Source organism: Pseudophryne corroboree, chromosome 3 (assembly GCF_028390025.1).
Source record: "Pseudophryne corroboree isolate aPseCor3 chromosome 3, aPseCor3.hap2, whole genome shotgun sequence".
NCBI classification, from domain to species: domain Eukaryota; kingdom Metazoa; phylum Chordata; class Amphibia; order Anura; family Myobatrachidae; genus Pseudophryne; species Pseudophryne corroboree.
This window is the reverse complement of record NC_086446.1, coordinates 586,097,464-586,121,377: the sequence shown is the minus strand read 5'-3', so window position 1 is coordinate 586,121,377 and position 23,914 is coordinate 586,097,464. Positions and strand designations below refer to the sequence as shown.

General features: G+C 45.6%; 1 protein-coding gene across 3 annotated transcripts in view; it reads left to right on the top strand.

The window, feature by feature from the left end:
• The window catches only part of ADAMTS14 (ADAM metallopeptidase with thrombospondin type 1 motif 14), a 363,846-nt gene that overhangs the window by 3,780 nt on the left and 336,152 nt on the right, over window positions 1-23,914 (top strand). Inside the window, exon 2 of one of the 3 annotated variants that reach the window (XM_063961437.1) lies at window positions 13,492-13,598. The exons of the other annotated variants lie outside the window; for them this stretch is intronic. The gene's annotated coding sequence lies outside the window, so the exon portion shown is untranslated. The remainder of the gene's footprint in view (window positions 1-13,491; window positions 13,599-23,914) is intronic. 3 annotated transcript variants of the gene reach the window in all.

Sequence of the window (23,914 nt, the reverse complement as noted above, 5' to 3'; positions counted from 1 at the left end):
TGCAAAAGCTGGTGTTACCCTATAGAAGCCTATGGGCTTCTCTCCAAATAGAAATCTGTCACAGGGATCCGATCGGACCCTCCCGGCATGCCCCGTGGCCGCCGTGTGCATGCGCAGATGGACTTCTGGGTCATAAACCTGGAAGTCCAGGGGCAGGAGCACATCACGAAGGACAGCTCTTATTGGAAGAGCTGTCCTTTGCAATACTAATCGCATATGGTATCGGTGCAATGATCGGTGGTGTGTGGCGGGATGTACACCGCAAGGTTAGTACATCCCGCCCAGAGTACCAACCAATCAGCTTCCAACTTCCATTTTTCAATCACCCTGTAACATGTCAGTTAGGAGCTGATTGACTGGCCTATCTCCCCTTGGACTTTATCTCTCTCCCCTTTATCTCTCTCCAAGGCTAAGTGAATAAACTTCTTACTCCCTTATGTTAATGCTAGTACCTGTGCATCTATGCATGCATGTATCCATCCGCCTTTATGTATATGCATTGCACTGCCCACTGTTTTACCGGGATCAGCTCTAACTGACAGTTTCAGCACTGACACCCACCTCACCCCGTGCTAGCTACAAGAGATCTGACCGAAATATGCATCCCCTCTCCGTAAGCACGCCTCAAATGTGCACAGAAGTCTGGCTGCAGGCCCACAATACACCCACGAGACAATTTTTTTCTGTGCTTCATGCTAGCCAACATGTTGCTGGCCAAATTCACCTGTTAATGGAACATGCTTATTAGTTTTCTAACGCACACTGTATAGGGCTAAATATAACAGCCTGTGAGCTTGCAGAGGTGTGGGACTTAATTCAGGTTGAATCGGCCACAAAAAATACGAAAAAGATGCGGGCGCATGCACCCGCATTTTCTGCGGAGGGAAGGGGGGGTGCAGAAAATGCGATTGCCTCTGCCGGTCAATCAGACAGAGGCGGGGAAGGGATGTGGCAGCAATTCTCCGTTTTTAGGGCAGAGACGGAGTGTTGCAGGGGTGGAGGCTGGCAAATGGGGGGGCTGTGTGGCACGAATGAGGCGTGGCGTGGGTGTGATCACATCGGCTGCGTGACGTCCCACGCAGCTGCCGCAATCATAAACTTGGTGGCGGATGCAGGAGACAACCTTAATTTTTGCTAACAAGCAGAAATTGCAATGCCAGTGCAATTTCTGCTTGTTGAAGGGGGAGGCGGCGGTCAGCATGCTGGGCAGCCTTGCCCTGCGATGGGCGGCCCCCAGCATGCTGACGAATTTGCAATCCTTACTGAATTAGGCCCTTTGTGTGAGTCTGCCTGTATTTTTAAAGTGCTAATCATTTACAAGGCAAAACCAGGTTTGTTTTGCCTTGTAAATTATTGGTGCTTTAAAAATACAGGCAGACTCGCACAAAGTTCCACACCTCTGGCAGCCCGCAGGCTGTTACATGTAGTCCATGAGCTTTTTAGTGAGTTTAACTAGGATACATCATTTTTCCTATCTACAGATACTGTGGCTTTTGTGTGTGCAATTATCATGGCACTTCATTGTAGGTCATTCTGAAATTTCATATAATTTTATTCTTGCTTAGTTTTGTGAATTATTTCTATGTTTAAGAGATTTCCACCCAAATGCTTATATAGAAATCCAACTTCCCAAAGATATCAATGATGCCTGTGATTCACAGAACAACACCTGTACCCCCCACTGCCTCACGGTCCCCACCATTATGGCAGTGGTGATTTACCTAAGGAGTGGGTGCATAGCCTTGTGGGTGATCTAAAGGCATAGGCAAATTCTGATGATGGTGCCAAAATTTCAGATGAGTTTTATATATATATATATATATATATATATATATATATATATATATATAAAATGTAAGCTCTAAACACCTAGAACGTGCCAGAGTATTAGGTCTTACTACCTTGCAGCGGTTAGACTGTAGTTCTGACTGATATCTTGTGTAACAGACCTCTGCTTTCACGACACCGACCCTGACCTCTGCCTTGACTTACCATTTGATAATCTGAGACTGTGACCCTGACTTTATGCTATTTTACCATTCTAATCCTGTGCCTCTGACACTGACCTCTGTGTAGACCACATTCTGCACTACTCGACACTTCTCTGAACTAGTCACATCTGAGGGGTGGCTGCATCCTGCAGACTTACTGCAGTAAAGTCTATACTGCCTTACAACATCTCTTGGGGAAAATCGGGGTGAGGCTTTACTGTAAGTACAAAAGATGCTAATATACAGATGTGTCTTCATAGATCATTGCTGCAGTCGAGCCAAACAGCCCTTCTTATAGATTGTAAGCTTGCGAGCAGGCAGTAGCGGATCTTGCCACGGGCAAGCAGTACTTTTGCCCGGGGCGCCGCCTTCCGGAGGGCGCTGGCGCCATCCGGAGGGTGCCGCACCATGGCAAGATCCACCACTGCTGTGCCCTCCGCTGCCCGCTGTGTCCCCCCCGGCTCCTGCGGCTCTGGTCCCGTGAAGGGAGTCTAGTTTCCCTTCGCAAAGAGGACCATTACTGAGCGGTGCGCGATGACGTCATCACGCACCGCACAGCAAAGGTCCTCTCCGCGAAGGGAACTAGACACTACGCGTCTAGTTTCCCTTCGCGGAGAGGACCTTTTGCTGTGCGGTGCGCGATGACGTCATCGCGCACCGCTCAGCATTTAAGCGGCGCTTCTGCTGTACAGGGGGCGTGACTGACCACGCCCCCTGTAGTAAGCCACGCCCCCATTCCCTGCCCGGGGCGCCGAGGGCATTCGAACCGGCCCTGCGAGCAGGGCCTTCCTACCTCTGTGACTGTTTGTTAAAACCCAGTTTTGTTTTATCATTGTTGTTTCCAATTGTAAAGCGCAATGGAATTTGCTGCGCTATATAAGAAACTGTTACTAAATAAAAATAAATTCTCTGATCAGTACTCACTAGAAGACTGAGTCTCTGAATCTGGTTATTATTATTACATTTTATTTATGAGGCGCCACAAGTGTTTTGCAACGCCGTACAAAGGACAGTACAGGGAGATAAAACTTAGCATTACAGTAAATAAATAACAAAAATAATGTACAGGTAATAAAGAGCACCACAATTCTCAATACATAGGGGGTCATTCCGAGTTGTTCGCTCGCAAGCTGCTTTTAGCAGCTTTGCACACGCTAAGCCGCCGCCTACTGGGAGTGAATCTTAGCTTATCAAAATTGCGAACGAAAGATTAGCAGAATTGCGAATAGACACTTCTTAGCAGTTTCTGAGTAGCTCCAGACTTACTCGGCATCTGCGATCAGTTCAGTCAGTTTCGTTCCTGGTTTGACGTCACAAACACACCCAGCGTTCGCCCAGACACTCCTCCGTTTCTCCAGCCACTCCCGCGTTTTTCCCAGAAACTGTAGCGTTTTTTCACACACACCCATAAAACGGCCAGTTTCCGTCCAGAAACACCCACTTCCTGTCAATCACATTACGATCACCAGAACGAAGAAAAAACCTCGTAATGCCGTGAGTAAAATTCCTAACTGCATAGCAAATTTACTTGGCGCAGTCGCACTGCGGACATTGCGCATGCGCATTAGCGACTAATCGCTCCGTTGCGAGAAAAAAATAACGAGCGAACAACTCGGAATGACCCCCATAATACAGCTAAGATGTAAGTAGCGAGGGAGTAATCAGCGTACTACTTGGGGTTGGCGGCCATAGATAGAGATGAGCCTTTATCAGCAGGAGAAAAAAAATCGGTAATGATGGTCACTGAGTAGAAGAGAGCTGCGAGTGAAATGTGTCAAGAATGGGGCTTTGACAACAAGAGGAAAGAGGGCCCTGCTCTGAGAAGCTAACAATCTAGTGGGAAGGGGCACCATACAGATGATATGAGGTGCAAGCAAGTGGGAGGTAGCCTGATGGCAGGATGTAAGCAAAGCAGAGATGTTCAAGGCATGAGGCAGGGGGATGGAGGAGCAGCCTCAGGACTAGGTTATGCATCTGGTTACAAAGTGCTACGATGCAGCAGCTGCGGCTTTTCTCCATGCCAAGCTCCATTGTGCTTCATATACAGACTTCATTGCACACAGATATACAAGTATCGCATATCGAATTAATCAGCACAGTCTCCTGGTGCACCCTAGTAGGGCTGCGAATAAGATGCATTTTATGCCAAAAAAATATACGTTACAAGGGACCTAGCGGCTCACTCACCCATCTCATACAGCATGGAGTATTGAGGCTAGATGTATGAGGACACAGCTGTAGCAGTCCACAATTCATACACATTACAATACATGGCTGGAAAATGCAGATATTGGTTATTAGAACCTGTTAAATGCTAATCAGATCAAGACTCAAGTATATATTATTTTTAAAGGCAACATTCATAAAAATACAGTATGGGTAGCCTTCCTCCATTCCAGAGTAGGAAACATACTTTTTTTTTTATAAAAATGAGTATTCAGTACACTGTAATCCTACTTTTAAATAACATTAATTTGAATTTAAGGGTGTGTCTTAGATGCATTCAGCAAATCAGACATGACCTGCGACATAATTGTGTCAGTAGACAGCTTGCACCAGGGTTTCGAGTAGCCGCAAGTTAAGTCTCTCCAAATATATGCACCTTGTCACTGTCCATCTTGGCCGCAATTCACGTCCACACATCCACAAATGTCCCTTACAGTACTTTACCCCCTTTCAGTAGGTTTATATGCTCCCAGGATCCAGCCACAGGCACTGTCTCCTTGCCATAGGGAATTGCAAGTACAGTTCATCAGAAAACACAGACTCGCATCACATACTTACAGGAAGCCATCACTTCCGTCTATGGCCAACTCATAATGAGACCCTGTGTGTTTGAGTTTTTCCATAAATACAGCCGCCAGTAGATTTTGAAAAACATTTGCGTCTTAGTCGCGTCGCAGATGCCGTGAATAGCTGCTCACAGTGTACTTGATACACTAGGCTGCGACATTAACCATGCAGGAATTAGTTTTACACATGTACAGTCACAGATGAAGCACACAGCTGCTCGGATCTACAAAGATTCAGACTCAGGTTGCACAGTTGTACAAATGTCACACACCCCAGTAATCAGTGTATACTTGCAGTGCAAGTCTGTCGCTACCAGTTGTTTTATTCACACAAATAAGAGCATTGAGAGCAAAAAAGACGCTTGGAATGTCCTACAGACTTAGGACCTGGAGTGCTGAGATGGGCTACTGTATTTGGCACTACTGAAACCACATAGAAAAAGGACATAACTGCATTTTCCCATACACTGGAAGAACTATAGATGAACTTCAGTAAATTATTTAACACTTTTCTTTTAATAAGCCTTCTCCCCGCAGATATGTCTGAGCTATAGAGCTTTTGTTCTGCACCAAGGATTTATCTGGATCTGAAGAAATAAGGTGCACACAGGGCCGGTTCCGGGGCTTCTTGCGCCCCGGGCGGCATTAGGGGGCGTGGCTTCATACAGGTGGCGTGGTCAGTTACGCCCCTTGTACTGTAGTAGGATGAGCGGTGCGCGATGACGTCATCGCGCACCGCACAGCAAAGGTCCTCTCCACGAAGGAAAACTAGACGCTAAGCGTCTAGTTCCCTTCGTGGAGAGGACCTTTGCTGTGCGGTGCGCGATGACGTCAACGCGCACCGCACATCATTACAGTAAAGGTCCTCTCCACGAAGGGAAACTAGACGCGTAGCGTCTAGTTTCCCTTCATAACGGGCAGCCGACGACAGGGGGCAGCGGGCAGCGGCACGGGGGGGCACAGCAGCAGATCTTGCCATGGTGCGGCGCCCTCCGGACGGCGCCGGCGCCCTCCAGAAGGCGGCGCCCCAGGCAAAAGTCCTGCTTGCCCGTGGCAAGATCCGCTACTGGGTGCACATCAGAGTGTTTTGTTTTACTTCAGATGTATTGCATCAGATTCATCTAAAGCGTCACTTGACTAGCATCTCCCTGACCATTCCCACCCACCACCAATGTACAATAGCAGATCAGATCAATCACATGTGGCATGTGTGCATTAGATATATCTGATGCGATCTGTCAGCACATGACAGATCGCATCAGATATATCTGATGTGAATCTAGTGAAAGTGATACCGATTCCCGGGAAGCTGTCGGAGGAATTAGCCACTAGGCGGCGGGCTAGGGTTAGTAGAGCAGTGGGGTGGTGGGAATCTATAGAATTAGGCTGCGGGAGGGGTGGGTTAGGATTAGGGTTAAAATACTCACTGGGATCTATAGAGATTTTGAATGATAGGATTTCGTTGTTGGGATCCTGACCGTCTGCATACTGTGCGCCGGAATTTTGTACCCATTCAACACATTTCAGAATTACCTTTTTGTTCAAGCACTAACAGGCAGGGATAATTGCAGGATAAACCAGAAATGATAAACTTAATAACAACAAGGATGATAAGAGAGTACACTATAATAACAAAGAGACTACTTAGTGATAATACAGCATCACCCTCCACTATAGAAACATCTAGCCCAGTGATCGCCAACCCATCGCTCGTGAGCAACCAGTAGCTCACCATTGCATTTTCAGTAGCACGCAGAATGCACGGACTTGGCAAGTCACTGGCACTCCTCCTCCCTTCATTTTTAATATGGTGTCAACCGTCAGCCAATCAGTGCTCACGGACCGGCAGCGGCGGCACCTGATTGGCTGCCGGACCGCGAGCTTTGATTGGCTCAGTTACTGGCGCCATATTTAAAATTCCCGCCGCCACCGCTGTCACCCTCACCGCAGCTGCTCCCCGGAGTCCAGACTTCGCAGGAGAGGTGCGCGCTGCACTGTCCTCCCCCTCCGTCTCTCATACAGGAGAAGCAGAACCGGTGGCTGTAGAAGAAGCCAGCAGCAGTGAGCACTGTGTGGGCCACTGTATCTGGCACTGCGGGGGTCATGTATCTGGCACTGTGGGGGACATTGTATCTGCCACTGGTTGGGGCACTGTATCTGGCACTGCTGGAGGGCATTATTTGTGTATTTGGCACTGCTGGGGGGCATTACTTGTATATCTGGCACTGCTGGGGGGCATTATTTGTCTATCTGGCACTACTAGGGGGCATTATTTGTGTATCTGGCACTGCTGAGGGGCATTATTTGTGTATCCAGCACTGCTGGGGGGTATTATTTGTGTATCCGGCACTGTTGGAGGGCATTATTTGTGTATCTGGCACTGTTGGGGGGCATTATTTGTGTATCTGGCACTGCTGGGGGGCATTACTTGTGTATCTGGCACTGTTGGGGGGTATTATTTGTGTATCTGGCACTGCTGGGGGGCATTACTTGTGTATCTGGCACTGTTGGGGGGTATTATTTGTGTATCTGGCACTGCTGGGGGGCATTACTTGTGTATCTGGCACTGTTGGGGGGCATTATTTGTGTATCTGGCACTGCTGGGGGCATTATTTGTGTGTCTGGCACTGCTGGGGGGCATTCTTTGTGTATCTGGCACTGCTGGGGGGCATTATTTGTGTATCTGGCACTACGCAGGGGGCAATACTTGTAGTTGTGAGGCACCACCCACTTTTGTGAGGCCACACCTACTTTTACAGAAATGCGCGTGCATTGGGGTGAGGGGTTAGCTCTTTCAGAGGTTTTATTTTCCGAAAGTAACTCACACCCCAATTAAGGTTGGAGGCCACTGATCTAGCCTATAGCAATTGCTAGTCTACAGATCCCCTTCTCAGCATCTGAGGCTTAGGAGTCTATTCATGAAGCAGTAAAAAGAGTGGAGAAGTGAGCCAGTGGAGAAGTTGCCTATGGCAACCAATCAGCATTGAAGTAACATTTATAATTTGCATACTATACAATTGTATGGAGCAGCTGATTGGTTGCCATGGGCAACTTCTCCACAGGCTCACTTCTCCACACTTTTCACTGCTTCATGAATAGAACACTTAGTCCCTCAAACTCATCTGCCTTGGTAATGTCCTTCATTGGGTAGAGGCTTTTTAAAGATGCAATCTTGTGCCCTGTTGGACAGCACTGTAAGTCAAGAAGAGCATGTTCTTATAGAATCATGGCAAACAGCTGATCACCAATTGTAATGTTATTGTATATGTCACACCAATAACTAAAATGTAACTTAAAGATAATAATTCTAAAATGAAACAGAGACAGACATTGGTGTAAAAAATGGTCACATTTATTTGACAAAAATTGCAAGGTGTGGTGACAAAGTGAAGAACGGCAAATAACTTATAACTAACACACTAACAAAAACAGTCAACATTCCATTCGTTGGTGAACCACCTACCCTTAGAGCAACTTACGGTGGAACTCCCACACAAGTGGTGTATCAGAACTCCAGCAGGGTTATCAGCATTCACCAAACTAAAAGAGGTCACACCATTTAACATTATCCAAGTTCAGCTCCAATCACATACAGTATATGCCCTTCCTTGCTTTCCCATAACAAGAACTAACCAATAGTCATATAATTGACACACACATAAGGGCTCTACACACTTTTAGATATTTTATAGCAAAATGGGCGATATCGTTGAAAAATGAATGATATATCTTTCATATCGTACAGTGTGGAGGCATCAACGATGCCTGTCCCCGCAGTCGTTCATCAATGATCTATCATCGTTTATCATTGTAAGCCAATTTGGATGAGATTGATGTTTGCAATGTCAATCGTTCATACAAATCATTCAGTGTGTATGCAAAAAAATCATTACTGAAAAATCGTTTATCGTTCATCGTTCAAATCGCCCAGTGTGTAGGGCCCTTTACACACCTACAGAAGCAACACCCACAATAAACATATATGATCATGCTCCGTCACGAGCCATTGGCCTTTGGGGTTTAACACCCTTTAGGTTTAAGTTAAAACTTTAGTTATCCTTCACATTAATTTACTCGGTATAACTTGTTTTATCAGTGTCGGCGCAGTGCCTTCTGGGTGTGTTTGTGTCAGTTCTGCCTGCTAACAGCTGTCTCAGCCATAGCAGCATGTGCTACACAGTGATCACTTAGTATTCAGTGCCACCAAGTGACATGCGTGAGGTCAGTGGCCGGGAAGGCACTGGCTAGTATTAGAGACAGATGTACACATGCATATATGAATCCAAAGATTCATGTGGGCATTATACAACGGTGCAGCAGTGTATACTACAGTGGGGATTGAAAGTTTGGGCACCCCAGCTAAAATTCATTTTAATGTGCAAAAAGAAGCCAAGGAAAGATGGAAAGATCTCCAAAAGGCATCAAATTACAGATTAGACATTCTTATAACATGTCAAAAAAAGTTTGATTTTATTTCCATCATTTACACTTTCAAAAGAACAGAAAACAAAAAATGACGTCTGCAAAAGTTTGGGCACCCTACAGAGTTAATACCTTGTACTGCCCCCTTTGGCAAGTATCACAGCTTATAAACGCTTTTTGTAGCCAGCCAAGAGTCTTTCAATTCTTGTTTGAGGTATCTTCACCCATTCTTCCTTACAAAAGTCTTCCAGTTCTTTGAGATTCCTGGGCTGTCTGTGACACACTGCTCTTTTAAGGTCTATCCATAGATTTTCAATTATGTTGAGGTCAGGAGATTGTGAAGGCCATGGCAAAACCTTCAGTTTATGCCTCTTGATGTAATCCACCGTGGATTTTGAGGTGTGTTTAGGATCATTATCCATTTGTAGAAGCCAGCCTCTCTTTAACTTCAGCTTTTTCACAGATGGCATCAAGTTAGCGTCCAAAATTTGCTGGAATCTTATTGAATCCATTTTTCTTTCTACTCGTGAAATGTTCCCTGTGCCACTGGCTGCAATACAACCCCAAAGCATGATTGATCCACCCCCATGCTTAACAGTTGGACAGAGGTTCTTTTCATTAAATTCTGTGCCCTTCCTTCTCCAAACGTACCTTTGCTCATTCCGGCCAAAAAGTTCGATTTTAACCTAATCGGTCCACAGAACTTTATTCTAAATGCATCAGGCTTGTCTATATGTTCATTTGCAAACTTCAAACGCTGATTTTTGTGGTGAGGACGTAGAAGAGGTTTTCTTCTGATGACTCTTCCATGAAGACCATATTTGTACAAGTATCTCTTTATAGTGGAATAGTGTACCACAACTCCAGTGTCTGCCAGATCTTCCTGGAGGGATCGTGCAGTCAAACGTGGATTTTGACTTGCTTTTCTCACAATCCTGCGAGCTGTTCTGTCTGATATTTTTCTTGGTCTTCCAGATCTTGCTTTAACTTCCACTGTTCCTGATGACTGCCATTTCTTAATCACATTCCGAACAGAGGATATGGGCATCTGATAACGCTTTGCTATCTTCTTATAGCCTTCTCCTGCTTTGTGAGCGTCAACTATTCTTAGTTTCAGTGTTCTACACAACTGCTTAGTGGAACCCATGGTGCTGATTGCTGGAGCAAGGTCAGATGAGTCTTGGCTTTTAAAACCTTTGAGATTGACATCACCTGGTCTTTCCAGACGATGATTGAGAACAATCCATGACATTGCCAGGTCTCAGCTGTCCAAAGGGGGCAGTACAAGGTATTAACTCTGCAGGGTGCCCAAACTTTTGCAGACGCCATTTTTTGTTTTCTGTTCTTTTGAAAGTGTAAATGATGGAAATAAAATCTAACTTTTTTTGACATGTTATAAGAATGTCTAATCTGTAATTTGATGCCTTTTGGAGATTTTTCCTTCTTTCCTTGGCTTCTTTTTGCACATTAAAATTAATTTTGCCTGGGGTGCCCAAACTTTCAATCCCCACTGTATATATATACATATATTTTGACCACACAGGCTTTTTCAAGATGTATATCAAAATATGTTGGTGGAGGAGCTACTGTGACTACCATCAATGGGTGAGAGGAAAGCAGAAGTACTGGAGGCTGGTGTGCCAGGGCATAACATCTTTAACCAGTGCTGTAACTGAGGCTTTGGTCTCATAACCACCTGTTGGGGGTCCATTTGATCTGTAATTGTGTACATCAGCATCTCTTTTTATGCTTGGATGAATTCAGCAAAGCTAGTTTACACTATGGGCCTACTTCAGTAAGGATAGCAAATTCTGCTAATTATCAGAATTTTCTCTCCTTTTCCTAGCATGCTGGGGGCCGCCCATCGCAGGACAAGGCTACCCAGCATGCTGACCGGCGCCTCCCCCCCTTGATGAAGCAGAAATTTTGATCGCCTCGCAATATCTGCTTCATCGTAGAAATTAGTGATGCCTCCTGCTGGCGCAGCATGAGCCCCGCCGCCATGTTCACGATCGCGGCAGCTGCGTGTGATATTATGCAGTCGCCGTGATCACTCAGTGTCTCGGGCAGCGTGATTTCCCCGGACACTCTGAGTAGCCTCAGAGTTACTCAGATGTCCGATGGTCACGCGGATGATCGGATACTGCATCCTCTGACGCAGTAGCTGCTCACAGAAGCAGGCAGTGGTTGTCTTTTTACTTAAGACGTCTCTTGCAGCTTATTTCGCACAGCTACTGCGGACAAAGGGGCTTATTCAGTAAGGATCTGCATATACTGCATTTCCCCGATGTTCACATCCTGCAGTTGTGGTGCAGATATGTGAACGCCTCTGCCTGATTGACAGGCAGAGGCGTTCTCAGTAAGGAGGAACGGGGCGGTGTGGCCGGAGTATAGGAAAATGGGAGCGTGTCCATTTTCCGGGAGTGGCGAGGCCAAGGACTGTGTCGTGAGGCATAGTTTCCTTGGCCCCCCTAAGCTGCACTGAGAAGGCAAGGTTGAGATTGTCGAGATGTTCATCTGATATGCGATTGCAAATGCAGGGAGGAGGTGGTATGCACTTCCTCCTGCATTTGCATTGCTAAAGACAGCAAATGTGCTTTGCATTTGCAATCCTTAATGAATCAGGCCCAAGAACGCAGAGACTGTGTTAATAACATCCACCTCTGAAACAGTACGCTATGCCTGTCATTTAAATTATGACCTCTGACTCCCTCTCCTGTTGTAGAACATGGTTATAAGGGATCCTCACAATGGTGGAGCCAATGTACAAGTAAGCTGCAATCCGGTCCCTGCTCTAATATCCATTGTTGCACTTTAGACGCCCTAATTAAATGTGCAATTAACTGTTGAAAGCTGTGTGACTTTTATCTAACTCAAACAGCGCTGATTGTTGTTAACTAAATTACAGTAGCCTTTCGATGTGGCTCGCAGGGGGTGTAAACTATCCTGAAAATGTCCGCGGGGCTGATCACATGTGATTGGATGAGTTTGCATCTATCATCTTGCCCTCACACGTAACCCATACTGTGCCCGATTCATAGTTGTATGCAAACCTGATGCTTTGGGGTCGATTCAATTCACCGACAGTTGAATAGTGCCGGGAATTAGCTCCCGACGCTATTCAGTTCAGCTCAAGTTAAGTCTGCGAATACCCGTTCTCCCGGACTTAACAGGTTGATTTGTCGGGAGAACGGGCATTCTCCGACTTAACTCCTCGCCGTGATGCTGATTCCCGACAGAATCAGCCTCGCACCGGCCGCGCGGCAGCACTTTTGTTGGATTTCCTCTCTCATTCCGCGGGGGTGAAAGCAGAATTCCCGACAATTGAGTGTCACTTGGCGCTGTATTGAATAGCGCCGGGAGCTAATTCCTGGCGCTATTCAACTGTCGTTGAATTGAATTGACCCCTTTGTGTACAACTACGATTGTGAGAGGACTGCACATGTGAAGGACCTGTTCTGCACATGTGCAGAACAGTTCCTCCATTGTCGCACGCCTTTCCCCCTGTTTGGGGAGGAGAGGGGTTAGTGCGAGCATTCCCGTAAACGGGGGTTTGTCTGCGCAGTTTTCTGGAGTGGCGAGGCCAGGGTCTGTGTCTTCTGATGCAGATTTACTGTCACTGGAAGCCTGAACAGCCCACCATCCAATCATGCTGCAGCTAATGGGGGACCTCGAGCAATCGTGCAGGACTCCCCCACCATTAAGTTAGTATGTAAACCATTGGGTTTACGTACTAACCTGAATCAGGCTCTGTGTTTGCAAGATGTGGCATGGAAGCAGGGGTAGACTAGAGATTGGCTGTGCATTACAGGGAGACATGAAAGATCACAGTATTGTCACACCTGCTAAGATTAACCTTTTTGTTTTATTTTATTATAATGGTGAATTCCTCCCAAAAGTCAAATCTAATATCTTTAATTTAACTATATTTTATTAAATCAGCCCTGGTTACTTCATAAGGAAGTGTACTAGGTACAAAGGGATATTGGTCTGATATAATTACTATCAGGTGTTTATATGTGTTATCATTTTTATTAATGATTTTTTTTTAGAACACAATAGTGGTGTTTTACAACAAGACAATAGTGCCTGTATTAGTCAACTTAGAAAGTAAGAAAACAAAAGGGAATAGAGTAAAGAAAAATATATAATTTAGGTAAGAAGGGAATCAAATTTTAAAGGAATTTCAGTTGAACAACTTACGGTATGTATCACAGCTGCCAATATTCCTGAAGCAGTTTTTTTTTTTTTTTTTACTCATTTACCTTTTTTATCTGTCTTCTCAGATGGTATTCTATGCAAAGGCGAGGTGAGAGATAGATTCAGCAGGCATTCTAGTGGTATAAAAAGAAGATGACCCTGCCACTGTAGTGTTGGGGAAAATAATGACAAGGTAAAATTCAATTTCTATTTTTAACTCTTTGCTAACTAGACTTTTCCAATGTTTTAACAAGGGTGATATCACCTGATTAATATATATAGGTTTGAGGACTTGTGAAAAAGCCATCCATCCAACTTATTAAAGAGTGCTGATCCGAGTTTTGAACACCCACTCGAGATTCCAACTGACAGATAGACTGAGAGAGGGTATTTTCTAGCTGCATGCAGAAACTGTCAATAATAACCATCTACTGTATTTGATGGATTATTTGGCATTAGGATAATTTTTTGTTATGCCACACATTGGCCATTTACTTAATATTGTTGACGAAATTACTAAGTGTATGATAAGCTTAAGATGTTTTTGTTAAGATAGCATCATCTTAGAACAGGTAATATTAATTGTGACTTTCAGCTGACTGGGGTATTGCAAATCTGTTATTACAAAAGGCACCTGTCTATGTAGCCAAAAACCCACCTACTTATCATGTCCACACATGGCTCCATCATCTTTTGACTGGATTTAAACACGTCTGATATCAGTCTATACTACTAGATAATGATATACAGTCTATCAGTCTATACTATTACAGTCAGCTAATTTTCTGGCACATCTCCATTTGGCTGCACATCTGTGCGGCCTCATTCTTTTGGGCTTGTAACATTTTTAAAAATGTATTTTTGGAACAGAGGTGGTCCTAAGGATAGATTTACCACTGTTCTTCCAGCTGGAAATTGTAGGACGTATTAGAAAAACTGAAAAAAAAAAAAATCTTTTAAAAGTAAGTAAGCATACTATTGGATATCAGTTGATATCAAAACCTGGGGTATTATTTTATCTGAAATAATGGGGGTGATTCCGAGTTGTTCGCTCGCTAGCTGCTTTTAGCAGCATTGCACACGCTAGGCCGCCGCCCTCTGGGAGTGTATCTTAGCATAGCAGAAGTGTGAACGAAAGATTAGCAGAATTGCGAATAGAAATTTCTTAGCAGTTTCTGAGTAGCTCCAGACTTACTCAGCCATTGCGATCAGTTCAGTCAGTTTCGTTCCTGGTTTGACGTCACAAACACACCCAGCGTTCGCTCAACCACTCCCCCGTTTCTCCAGCCACTCCTGCGTTTTGCAACTCGAACGCCTGCGTTTTTCCGCACACTCCCATAAAATGGCCGGTTTCCGCCCAGTAACACCCACTTCCTGTCAATCACACTCCGATCACCAGAACGATGAAAAAGCTTTGTTATGCCGTGAGTAAAATACCTAACTTTTGTGTAAAATAACTAAGCGCATGCGCTCTGTGAACCTTGCGCATGCGCAGTAAGCGACTAATCGCAATATAGCGAAAATCGGCAACGAGCGAACAACTCGGAATGATCCCCAATGTTTTATATTTAACTAAATATGTCAGCTTTTTGTGTGTCATTTCCCTTCTGCTGAAATATGACACCTTTTAAATGTTTTGTAGTTGCGCAGTACAGTAAGGCTTATCGTTACTCTAGAATAAGGAAAGTGGATGGGTAGTGCCGAAGCTGCGTCAATTGCCTCTCCTGGTAACAGCAGAAACTTATACAGAAGGCAATAACTTACATCCTGTGCTTATTGTTTGACTAGGAACTGAGAATATACATGCTCTTTGTGATGGAAAGTTGAGGAAACATCCAAGTACAGTATTTTTTTTTTTTTTTAATATAGAGGTGAAATATAGAGAGTAAGATGAGCTATAACTTATAATGAACCAAGATTATGTTCCTCTGGGAAAGACGCAAGCTCAAGGGAAGTTTGTACAAAAATGGACTTCAGTAAACCCATTCTCCAGACCAGTGCTCTCAAACCATGGCCTAATAGTATGGGAGCTTCGTCATATTCTAGCCGGGAGGACCAGGGGGTATATTTACTAAAATTCAATTTTGAAAACCACTTTATGGATTTTCTAAATCGATTGAAATCGATTCCTTTTGAGTTTCTAAAATTGTTTTAAAATCCCTTTTTTACTAAAAATCGATTTTTCTCTGCCTGCTACCTGTTTATTACATAATCTGATGGGAGTGGTTTATGTTATGTGTAATTATGTGCAACAGAGCACAATATCGAACAATTTTGCTTATAATGTGTCTTCCAAATAATTTTTTCAAAAGAAATAAACCATAGGTGCACTCTGTCATGGGTTGGGTGGCTATTTATGCCTCTTTATACTTATGCTCAGCAGGAGTTTGATGATTTGTCAATGGAGTCAGAAGCCAGGAGCAACGGCCATAGCCAAAATAACCTTTTTTGGTGGAAGGGGAACTAATTAGAATAATATTGTAACAATTACTATTAGCTGCTTTATTAGCACATACTGGTATCTTACACAACAACCATCCCTCTGGCATTTGTCCCACAAGAATTTTTGCAGACAGGGATAAATTGCTGAGGATGTAGGCATGATGGGATGAATCAGGATAGCCAGTTACAACACTTGTGATTTTAAAATTATTTATATCATCCAGCCAAATTGCCCAATATTGTGCTCTGGTGCTATCCTTTGCACATTCATGGAATAAGTATGATGTCTGTAGGTATAATATGGGAACTATTAAACTCATGAAGCTGCTGATGGTGCTCTGATTGATCCTACAGGGTTATCTCAGACAGATGGTGATTTGCATTGTGCAGGTAGGTGCACAACATACCTTAACCTTGGACATCCATTATTACTACTTCCACACTGCTGTACATGCTTTTGGGTACTTAATAAGTCACCACTGTCAATTAGAATGGGTTTAGAAGCCAAAAAGGGGTGTGTGGCTTTGTTGAAATGGGCGTGGCTTTGCAAAAAGGGGCGTAGTATTGCAGGAAAAGACTACCTTATACCCCAGTTTTGCACCTTGCACGCCCAGACGTTGGCCACCACAGGAAAGAAAAATAATCCTGATTCATGCCCCTTACATTATTTGTCATTTTTCCTCCTTATAATAATGCCCAGTATACATTATGCCACATACTGCAATGGCCCTTAGACATTATGCCACACACAATAATGCACATGACATAATATGCACACACCGTAATGCCTGAGACACATTATGACAGGAATCGCAATGCTCGTTATACATTATGCTACACACTGCAATGCCCCTGATACATTATAGCACATACAATGCCTGTGACACATTATGACACACACCGCAATGATCCTGAGACATTATACCACATACCACAATGCCCGTGATATAGTATACCACACACCGTAATGCCTGTGACACATTATGATACACACCGCAATATCCGTGATACATTATGCCACACACTGCAATGACCCTGAGACATTATACCACATACCACAATGCCCGTGATATAGTATACCACACACCGTAATGCCTGTGACACATACCGCAATGCCCATTATACCCTATGCCACACATCGCAATGCCCGTTATACATTATGCCACACTGCAATGCCCCTGAGACATTATACCACATACCACAATGCCCGTGATATAGTATGCCACACACCGTAATGCCTGTGACACATTATGACACACACCGCAATGTCTGTGATACATTATGCCACACACCGCAATGCCCATTACACATTAAGTCCTACAGTAAGGCTTCTAATTACTTTTAAATTACCTGCTCGTTGCCAGGGGTTTCATGCTCTTGGTTTCATGCATGGTGCCAGGGGTTTTCATGCTCAGGGTGTCATGCTCGTTGCCAGGGGTTTCATGCACTGGGTGTCATGCTCGTTGCCAGGGGTTTCATGCACTGGGTGTCATGCTCGTTGCCAGGGGTTTCATGCACTGGGTGTCATGCTCGTTGCTAGGGGGTAATGCTTGTTGCTAGGGCTGTGTTCCCAGTGCCACGTATGCCCCCAGTGCCAGATATTCCCCCACAGTGCCAGGTACACACATGCCCCCAATGCCAAATATGCCCCCCCAAGTGCCAGGTACACATATACCCCCGAGTGTCACATATGTCCCCCAAGTGCCAAATATGCTCCCCCTCCCCCAGTGCCAAGTACAGCTCCTCCTCCCCCCGCTCCCCCTGCTGCTGTAAGGAGGGACACGGAGGGCACAGCGCGTGCCTCTCCTGTGTCCCTCCTGCGTCTCCGCCGTGTGTGTTAAATGAAGTGCCGGTTCGTGAGCCAATCAGAGCTCACGAACAGGCACTTCATTCAATAGACCCGCCGGAGATGCAGGAGGGACACAGGAGAGGCGCGCGCTGTGCCCTCCGTGTCCCTCCTTACAGCAGCGGCTAGGGAAGGAGGGAGACAGCAGATTAACATGCGGACGGCTCGTCCGCATGTCAATCTGCGCTAAATCAGTGGCGGCGCCCCCGCAGCCCTGCGCCTCCAAGCCACCGCGAGGGCTGCGGGGGCAGTAGTTACGCTACTGCATGATTACCAGCTTGGTGGTCAGTAGTAGGGACCCTTCCAGATGGCACAGTCCAATTTAAAGCTCTGGTCCTCCTCCACTTTTTCAGATCTTTCACTGCGGTGAGTTGCTCCTCTAGGCCACAATAGGTGTAAAATCCAAAGTCCAGTGTCACAGATTTAAATGCCAAGCTCCTCCACCAACATGTTTCGCTGCAGGTGTGCAGCTTTCTCAAGACCTTCCAGAGTGCAACCCGGCTGAGACCCCTTTCAGACTCGAGGCCCGACCCAGCTTATTGCTTGGTGTGTCACTGCCGGCATGTCCGGAGGCGGCGCTTGAAGATGAGATAATCTCCAAGTGTCGCCTCTTTCTTTGGTGTAAATGAGTGCCGGGTGGACCCGGCTTACCCATTTACACTGCACCTCCAGCCAGATTGAACCCATGTTCAACCCTGCTCGCTACCCGGGTTGAAATACCGGGTCACTCAACACTCTATTTCACAATGATCATTTGCAGTCAGTAACACCGGCCAGGACCATAAATTAGGCATGCAAGTGGTGAGACCAATATTTCACTGCACATTGGATTCCATACATGTATGTAATAGTGGGACAGTCTATACTCCTACAGAGTGATGATCTTTATATTGGAGAAGCGCCATAAAGTCACTATATGCATACACCTCTGATGCTTAATTTCACTCATCTCTACTAATATATTTTGGAACAATATATGATGTTCCTTATGGTGTGTACACACGGTGAGATCCTTGCTATGCCCGATTTTTACTTTGCGATTTCCCCTGAACTCCCCAGAGCCCAGCACCACTGATTTTGACTAACTTTTCTTGAGATATGGACTATGTGTGCCTACGATTTTGGCTTATGTGAGATCTAATTGACATGTGAGATGAACTAGATAGTACACCGATCTAGCAAGGATTGACTTTCCTGCACAGTCTATCTTTTCTTGCGATGCCGACTAGTGATGAGCGGGTTCGGTTTTACTCGGTTTTACTCGGTTCTCAAAACGGCATCTTATTGGCTCACGGATGTCACGTGTTTTGGATAGCCAATAAGATGCCGTTTTGAGAACCGAGTAAAACCGAGTAAAACCGAGTAAAACCGAACCTCGCTCATCACTAATGCCGACCTGGCGGGACCGCGCATCGGGATCAAATTGGGATCACAAGTGGCATAACACCTTGCGATTTGCACTAACTTTTCTTGCGATTTTGACTATATAGTCAAAATCGAAAGAAAAAATCTCACCATGTGTACACACCATAAGAAAGAGATTTTAAGATTGCAAATGAATATAGGATAGTTCAGTTCTGTTCTGGAAGGCACATCGGAGCCAACCATAATGCAGCTTTTACTTGCAAATCATGTAGGTGTTATGCACACCAGTGCCTGCAGGAAAGTACTGGTGTCAGGACTGTTATGCACTCCAGTGCCTGCAGGAATGTACTGGTGTTTGAACTGTTATGCAAAACAAATGGACTTACAGACAGACTGGGGAATATGACATAACGTACACAGAAGGTGATAGGGTAACAAAATACACACAAAGTGAACAGAGAAGCCCAGAGGCTAAGGAACTGGGTATCTCCCTTGTATTAGAACTGCTCAGATGGGAAAAGCAAGATGTTGTGTTTTAATACGTAGAGAACCCGAAATGCTGTTGCTAAGGGCAACAGCAAAACCCTAAAGGGTTACCAACGGGTGTGGCAGTAAACTCCTTGGTCAGAGATGGAATGATAGACACAAGGAGAGTCTCCACAATCCTAATTCTCACTTGCAGTGCACAGGTTCAGCTTACTGCCACTAAACTGACCCCTGACACCTAGCAAAGTGAGACAGGATTAGACAGGCAAGTCTTAGAATACAGCTGCAAACTTGCTAAGTTCACAGAGTAGTAACAGAACCCCAGCAAGCTAAACGACTGACTCCAGTCTTACTGCTAGGTCTGGATTGGCAGAGTGTAATACCAAATCCCCAGGCCTATTTGCAGTAAGCAACAAACAAATACAAAGCTACACAGTACTGGCTAACTTTCAGAAACTGACTAACCAACAAAGATTCAGCAGCATCTGCTCACCCTGAGAAGAGGCCTTACAAAGCAGGTGCTGTCCACGCCCCACTCAGACCTCACAGACTGTGAGCACAAAAACCAGCACCGGAGCCCCTGCCATGCACAGAGCCTATAACCACTGCACAGCAAAAGACCCGAACCGGAGTATCAGCTGCGCTCAGGTCACTCCGCTAGCACTTGTCTCCCGGTTGCCATGACGACGTGGCAGCACAGGGCAGGAGACCCTAACAGTAGGTGTGCAGGTAACGTACAAAGGGGGTCATTCTGACCTGATTGTAGCTGTGCTAAATTTAGCACAGCTACGATCACTTACACTGACTTGCGGGAGGGACGCCCAGCACAGGGCTAGTCCGCCCCGCATGTCAGGCCCTACCCCGCTGCACAAGAACAAAAGCATTGCACAGCGGCGATGCTTTTGTACTTGAAGAGTAACTCCTGGCCAGCGCAGCTCCTGTGGCTGGCCGGGAGTTACTCGTCGCTGCCCTGGGTCGCAGAGGCTGCGTGTGACGTCACGCAGTCGCTGCGGCCCGCCCCCTGCATGGTCCGGCCACGTTTGTATTGGCCGGGCCGCGCCCACAAAACGGCGGGCAAATGCCGCCGTGCTGCCCCCTCCCGCCCAGCGACCGCCTCTGCCTGTCAATCAGACAGAGGCGATCGCTAAGCAACGACAGCCGTGCAGTTCTGACCTGATCGCTGTGCTGCGGTAAACTGCAGCGAGCGATCAGGTCACAATGACCCCCAATGTCGGTGGTATCATAACTGACTGGTGAGTGCATCCAATTATCGCCGTGATGCTTAGTGGCATGATGGTAATATTCAATATTATTACTGTGGATTCTATTAGTGCATTTTATAGGTCTTATTGCTAATTAATAAATATATTATTTATGTGTTAGCCATTCAATTATATCTTTGATTATTTTTTGGACATCGTAGTTTGTATAAATCACCCAGTGTTTGATTATTCACTCTGGGTTGCCTAAGATGTAATGATTCTTCCTGAGCTGGTTCTCATTTAGTTGTTTTAATGTTAGATGTGCATTTACCAATCTATATGTCTTAATGTTAGATGTGCATTGCCAGTTTCTGTGAGGGAATATCATGGTTGTAGGAAAGGAAGCTGGGACTGCATTTATTGTCATCTGTGACACAAAAACAACCTCAAACACTGACAGTTTGCTGAAGTTATCATCTAGCTCATTGGTGTTTCTATAATGGGTGCAGTGTGTGCAGTGCACACGGGCCTCTGAGTTCCGGGGAGGCCCACACCGCACACACTGCACCCATGTCTCCTATACTTATCTTTCCGGAGTCCATCGCTGACCGTGTGTGGGCCCCCTCCTCTCCCGTAGCCGTCGCACCGCTGCTAGTGCACTGACCACCAGAGACTCTGGCACAGTGCCAGAGTCTACAGCGCATGCGCATGACTCCAAAAAATGGTGCGTCGACCATTTTTCGGAATCCTGCGCATGCGCTGTAGACTCTGGCACTGGCTAGCAGCCTCGCGCCGGTTTCGGGAGAGGAGGGGGGCCCACACACGGAGTCTGCACACGGGTCCCCTCCTCTCTAGAGACGCCCCTGATCTAGCTTCTAGGTTCTTTATCAGTCATATCAAGAGTGCAGATCATTCTTGTCTAGCCTTGAAAATTTATGTAAATGCCTGTATAATATTATAGTGCTTATCTAACTTGAAGTGGGCGTGGCATATTTATTTATTGCCAGTTATTTATATAGCGCAGCACTTTACAGAGAATATTTGGCTATCACATCAGTCCATACTTACCTACTTTTCTTCTCTCCTCTCCGGGAGATACTCGGAGAAGAGAAGCAGATGGGCGGCGACGGAGGCGGGGCTGGGCCAATGACGTCATTAGGTCTCACCTACTGCACAAGCAAATACCGTGATTAGGCGGTATTTGCATATGGGCGGAGCTTCAATTATGCGATTAGCATATAATCGCGTCGTTAAGCCCCGCCGCCTCCGCCGGGTCCTCGATTCAGCACTGTTTAGCTCCCCATTCTGCCCACTTTCCTAGGAAGTGGGCAGAATGCGGGAGGGGTGCCCACTCTTCCGGGGCTGTGGGGGACTACCCTAGAAACCGGGTGTCTCCCGCAGAATCCGGGAGAGTAGGCAAGTCTGCATCAGTCCCTGCCCAGTGGAGCTTACAATCTATATTCCCTACCACATGTACATGCATACTCATTCACTCTACAGATGTGTCCTCTTCTATTGCTGCTGCGGGAGGCAATGTACTCTAGCGCTGCCACGATGCGGCGCCTGCCGATGCCTCCAGCAGCCTTGTTTTGCTACAAGTAGCGGGTGCGTGCGTACATTCGTTTCCACCTCGGTGCACTATTAAAAACCTAGGGAGCGGGAGCATATTTTCCTGGTGCCCCCGCAGAGTTGTGGGTAGTGGGTGCATCGCTGTCTTACTACCTGTGCCGGCTTGAGAGAGAGATGTGTGTTTTCCGGGTAGCGGTAGTGGAATGCAAAGCATTGCAGGCAACAGTATAAATGGACACATCTGTAGGGTCAATTTTGTTGGGAGCCAATTAACCTAAATGTTTTGGATTGTGAGATGAACCCATGCAAGTACAGAGAGAATATACAACTCCACACAGTGACCTCAGTGCTGTGAGACAGAAATGCTAACCATTACACCGTCCATGCTACCATATGATCCCCCTTGGTTCTTAAATAGTTTGGCTGCTTTTGCAGCTTTGTAAAAGTTTGCTTAACAAATTTGAGAACTGTTCTTGGAACTAAATTGTATTTAGCATTTTTGAGTAGTGACAAAATGGAATGGACAGATCCTTTATTGGAATAAAGTCAAATCCATGCATTTTGCAGAATTCACATGTAGCGTGAATCCTCACTTAGGGGGTGATTCCGAGTTGTTCGCTCGCAAGCTGCTTTTAGCAGCATTGCACACGCTAAGCCGCCGCCTACTGGGAGTGAATCTTAGCTTAGCAGAATTGCGAACGAAAGATTCTCAAAATTGCGAATAGAAATTTCTTAGCAGTTTCTGAGTAGCTCGACACTTACTCTGCCACTGCGATCAGTTCAGTCAGTTTCGTTCCTGGTTTGATGTCACAAACACACCCAGCGTTCGCCCAGACACTCCCCCGTTTCTCCAGCCACCTCCGCGTTTTCCCCAGAAACGGCAGCGTTTTTTTCACACACAGCCATAAAACGGTCAGTTTCCGCCCAGAAACACCCACTTCCTGTCAATCACACTCCGATCACCAGAACGAAGAAAATTCCTCGTAATGCCGTGAGTAAAATACCTAACTGTTGAGTAAAATAACTAAGCGCATGCGCTCTGCGAACATTGCGCATGCGCAGTAAGCGACTAATCGCAAAATAGAGAAAATCGGCAACGAGCGAACAACTCGGAATGAGGGCCTTAGCCCAAACATGCATATCTTTGCTGGTTGGCCTGCTGTTTGTTTACATTTCCTGTTCAGTAAATGGTTTGATGATAAGGAATCTCCAACATACTTAAAGTACTTAAAAGCGCATGATATACTGTAATGTGTGTGTTGATATTTCGCTGTATTCAAATTGCATATTTTTCACCATTGGGGGAGGTGTGTCAAACCTTAGAGAGGGATAAAGTAGAGAAGTTGCCCATAGCAACCAATCAGCTTGTAACTGTCATTTTATAGAATATGTTCTAGACAAATCATAGCTCAACGCTGATTGTTTGCTATTGGCAACTTCTCCACTTTCTCTCTCTCTAAGGTATGATTCATCTACCCTGGTTGTGTTCAAACAAAGAAGCAACAGGTGTATTATTACTTGCAGAAAAATATATTAAAATAGTATTTTCTCTTTTAAATGTCGCCCTCTTTATAACACGAGACTATAACTAGGGGTATG